Below are 4,577 nucleotides of genomic sequence, written 5' to 3'. Positions count from 1 at the left end.
GGGGAGATGGGAGAGAAGGGGAGAGGAGGGGATATGGGAGAGAAGGGAAAGGAGTAGATGAGGGGAGATGAAGGGAGAGAAGGGGAGAGGCAGAGGGGAAGAGGGAAGAGGTTGGAGGAGGAGAGAGAGAGCGGTAACCTCCAGTAACATGCTAATTGATCCCTCAAGCAGAACTAAACACATGGGTCTTATCGTCAAGACAAAAAATCTGCCCCGAGTGAGGATCGAACTCACGACCTTGAGATTATGAGACTCACGCGCTGCCTACTGCGCCATCGAGGCACATTTTAAGAAGGAAAGGGAGAGGGAAATCAAGAGGGAGAAGGAGGGGAAGAAGAAGAGGAGATGGGGAGAGAAAGGGAAAGTTTGAGTGAGAGGAAGAAGGAGGAGAGGGAGAGGAGGGGTGGGTGAGAGAGAGGTTGATGGAGAAAGAGAGGAAGAGTGAGAGAAGGAGAAGGGGATTGTAATTTAATTTCTATTAGCAAGAATAAGAAAGAATGAAAATAACGTGAAAGACAAACAAAAAAATAAAATAAAAATCAGACGGAAACATACTAATTTCCCCCTCGTCTTGAGCCCTCTATTCCCTTAATTCTCACTTCTCCCCCTTCCCTCTCTCTCTCTTTCTTTCTCTTTCTCTCTCTCTCTCTCTCTCTCTCTCTCTCTCTTTTCTCCACCCCCTCTATCTTTCTCTGAGTTTAGCCGCCGTGGTGACCGGACGTGTTTTTGCCTCCTCTCCTCCGCCGCCTTACAACTCAGCAAACCGTGGCATCTCAGAGGGATATCTGACCCCTCCCCACGGGTTGGAGGGGGCCAAGCAGGGGGCCTCCCTGGTGCTTCCTCGGGCGATGGCACCGGAACCCCCACCCTAGTTAATGGGCTCGTTGGCACTGCGGGTCAAAGCTGCCCCCACCCCCATGGGCATCCCCACGGCAGCCTGGGTTAAGGCTTTCCCTTGGTACTTAGCAACTGCAAATATCAGTGATATAAACACAATTATATGCTTCTTTGACATGGACAAAGATTAGGAAACTCTATAGAGTGAATGAAATTGACCAAGCCTATGGCATTGTTATTATTATTATTTTTTTATAATTCCAGAAAATCCGGAAATACAACACGGGATACAAAACGACTGGCAAACATTATCATGCACACTATGATCGATCAGTATTCACGAAAAGGTGAAACTGAACAATGAACAATAAAAACAACGGACACCACCACCAATAAAAATCGGGTATACCTACTACACCTTTCGTGTATTTTTTTTTTCTTCATTTCAGACTAAGAACCGCAAACCCATCGTGTGATTCCTCTAACAGTCTTCAAAGTCTGATGCAAAACAAAATAGACCTGCTGATTGACATGCCCTCTGAACAACGTCATCACAAGCAGGAAACAACCACTCCTCCACACACCCCACGCCCATCCCCTCCCCTCTCTCCCTGCCCGCGGTCAGTCAGCTACCTCACGCCCTTGCAGACTCCAACTGCGCTGAGCCACCCGAACGCCCCTCCACCGGCGGTACCAGCCAACTTCAAGAAAAAATCAGAAAAACAAATAACTCGAGCCCAAACAACTCCGCCGGTGTCACTGTCGTCTCAGCTGATCGTCCTGACACAATTAACCTCTACAGTACGAGGTGTCCCCCAGAAGATCATCTCTCAAATAAGTTTGGAAACAGATCCAGCATAGAAGCGTTCGAAACAAAAATGACGCGTAGACACTATACACGGTCCACGGTAACTGTTAAGTGGCATAGGAATTCAAGCCGGGTAATTTACAGGCTCAGACACTTTCCCCGACAATGTTAAAGTGTACCTGAATAAAAATGCTAGTTAAGGAGAGCAACATACATACTCTTTATAAATGAGTAAACTCTGGCAAACATGAAAAATAATTGAAACATTAGTGCTTCAAAAAAAGGAAAGACAAAAAGCTGTCGGGCAAGGTTTGTGTTTTCAGACCACAACCAGTAGCTGTAGAAACTATTTTCCTCATAATAAAACACCTTCGTGAAACAAAGGCTATGGTAGCTGACGGTATTGCTTTACGCTTTATTAAGGATAGTCTAGTGTCATTATCAAAATATTTCTGGTCATTTCGGAAGCATGGTATTGTAATACTAACTTTCAAAACTGGGGATTGTAACACTAGCTTTCAAATCTACGGATTGTAACTCTAGCCTTCAGATCTAAGGATTATAACACCAGCTTTCTAATCTGGGGACTGTAATACCAGCTTTCAAATCCGGTGATTTGAAAATGATTACCGCCCCATTACTATACTCATTGTACTCTCCGAGGTTCTTGAACAAATAGTAGCACATCAGTTGATGACTTTCCTAACGACCAATGACCTATTATCTAGAACACAACATGGTTTTAGAAACTGGTTGTCTACAGAAACCGTTACTACAAACTACCGCTGAAATGTATAACAACATAAACAACAACCAATTTGCTCACCTTATTTCCAAAAGCTTTTGTCAGTGTCAACAAAGAAATTCTTCTTGACAAACTAAGAAATGGTGGAACTGATGTCCATTAGTTTAGATGTTATCCAAGTACTAGAACCCATTCACAAAAAATTGCTGGGGATATGTCATCAAAACAACCAATATCTTTTAGTGTTCCGCAAGAATCTAGATTAGGCTCGATCCTATTCACAATTTTAATAAATGATTTATTAACAATAGCCCATAACTTCCTATTTGTTCAACACGCTGATGATTCACGGTGTCTTCACAGTGACTCGGTAAACAACTTCAATAAATTGATGAGAAACACTCAACACACAATCAAGCAAAAAGGATAATTTGACTTCAATGGCTCTTGAAAAAATCGGCAGAAAACATAATGTATCTCCAAAGGTAATCGGCTAAACATAGCTAAAATTCCCATAGATACAATCATGGCGTTTAAAAGCTGCTATATTATTACGATGTCTGTAATAAATCTGGAAGCGCTCTTAGGCATATATATGATGTCTGAGGATGACGTTGACAACATCCATTGGATATCTAAATCTCATGAAAAAATAAAATCAATACTGCAACAAAAAATACTATTTTGTAAACTCTGTCTTCCTATCTATCTTTCTGTCTTTCTCTCCCTATCTCCCTCTTCCCTTCGCTTCACCTCTCTCTCACTTCTCCCATCCCCCCTCCCTCTCTCTCTCTCTCTCATCCCCACTCTTTCTCTCCCTCCCTCTCTCTCTTGTACTACCCTCTCTCCCCCCCCCTCACTATCCCCCCCCCCCACTCCCCCCCCCCCCCCCTTCTCGCCCCCTCCAACTCTCTTCTCAACTACTCTCTCTCTCTCTCTCTGACCTCTTCCCAAAAGAAGAAGTAAACCACAGAGAAAAAGAAACAGTTTAATTCGCAAAGGAATCGCCAGCGTGAATGCCAGTGGTTGAGAGAGTGAGAGGCGTGAGATTGTTGTTGTTCTTTTATGGAAAATTGTTTTTTTTTATGCTTTTTGTTTTCAAAGTGAGGGACTTATTCTTTTTTTTTCATATCTAGAAAAAGGAGGAGGAGGAGGAGAGAGAGAGAGAGAGAGAGAGAGAGAGAGAGAGAGAGAGAGAGAGAGATTGAGAGAGAGAGAGAGAGAGAGGCAGGAGAGAGAGAGAAAGATAGAGACAGAGACAGACATAGAGAGACAGACAGAGAGAGAGAGAGAGAAAGAAAGAAAGAGAGAGAGAGATAGAGACAGAGACAGAGAAAGAGAGAGAGAGACAGACAGAGAGAACGCGAGAGACAGACAGAGAGAGACATAGCTAGAAAGTAAGAAAGAAAAGGGAGACCTAACCATAACACTCACCCTCTTGCTTTCCTTCGGGGCGAGAGGGCGGCCCTTCTTCGCGTCTTAAGGAGATGGGAACACTCGTCGGCAGTCTCGAATAGTCGCTCTCTTTGTGGGTCTTTCTTTCGAGTGTTCCTCCCTCTCTCCTCTTCTTCTTCCTCCTATTCGTCTTCTTCCTCCTCTTCCTACTCGTCTTCCTCGTCTTCCTCCTCCTCTTGTTTCTCCTTCTCCTCTTCCTGATTCTTCTCCTCCTCTTCCTCCTACTCGTCTTCTTTCTCTTCGTCTTCCTCCTACTCGTCTTCCTTCTCCTCTTCTTTCTTCTTCTCCTCTTCCTGAGTGTCTTCGTCACTCCTCCTCCTCCTCTACTCTTCTTTCTTCCTCTCCTCCTCCATCTTTCCTGCTTCTCCTCCTTCTTCCTTCTTCCCTCCTCCTCTCTTTTTTTCCCTTCTTTCTCCCTCTCCTCTCCTTCTCCTTCTCTATTCCTCCCTGCCTCTTTCCTCATTCTTCTCTACTCTAACCCCTCTCCCCGTCCTCCTCCTCCTCCCTCCTCCTCCTCCACCTATTCCCTCCTTACTGCCCTTCCTTTGAATAACTCTCTGAGAACTACAAGAACAAAGGATGAAGATATGAAAGTGAAAAAGAATAAGATAAGATAACAGTATGATGGAGCTAATGATATAATGACGATGATAAATAACATAATAGATTAGAGGTATGGTCATGAAATTGTACTAACAGTATTGATGTTAATAATTTATGATAATAGTGATA

General features: G+C 43.8%; 1 non-coding gene across 1 annotated transcript; it reads right to left on the bottom strand.

Moving 5' to 3' along the window:
* Nucleotides 1-209: 209 nt before the first annotated feature.
* Nucleotides 210-282, bottom strand: TRNAM-CAU (transfer RNA methionine (anticodon CAU)). Its single transcript has one exon. It is a non-coding gene; the product is annotated as a tRNA-Met (tRNA).
* Nucleotides 283-4,577: the final 4,295 nt, after the last annotated feature.

The sequence above is a fragment of the Penaeus japonicus genome, unplaced genomic scaffold (genome assembly GCF_977035675.1).
Source record: "Penaeus japonicus unplaced genomic scaffold, GWHDUDI00000001_assembly GWHDUDI00002256, whole genome shotgun sequence".
Classification (NCBI taxonomy): domain Eukaryota; kingdom Metazoa; phylum Arthropoda; class Malacostraca; order Decapoda; family Penaeidae; genus Penaeus; species Penaeus japonicus.
Note: the sequence above shows the minus strand (reverse complement) of the source record. Positions and strands in the feature narration are given on the sequence as shown.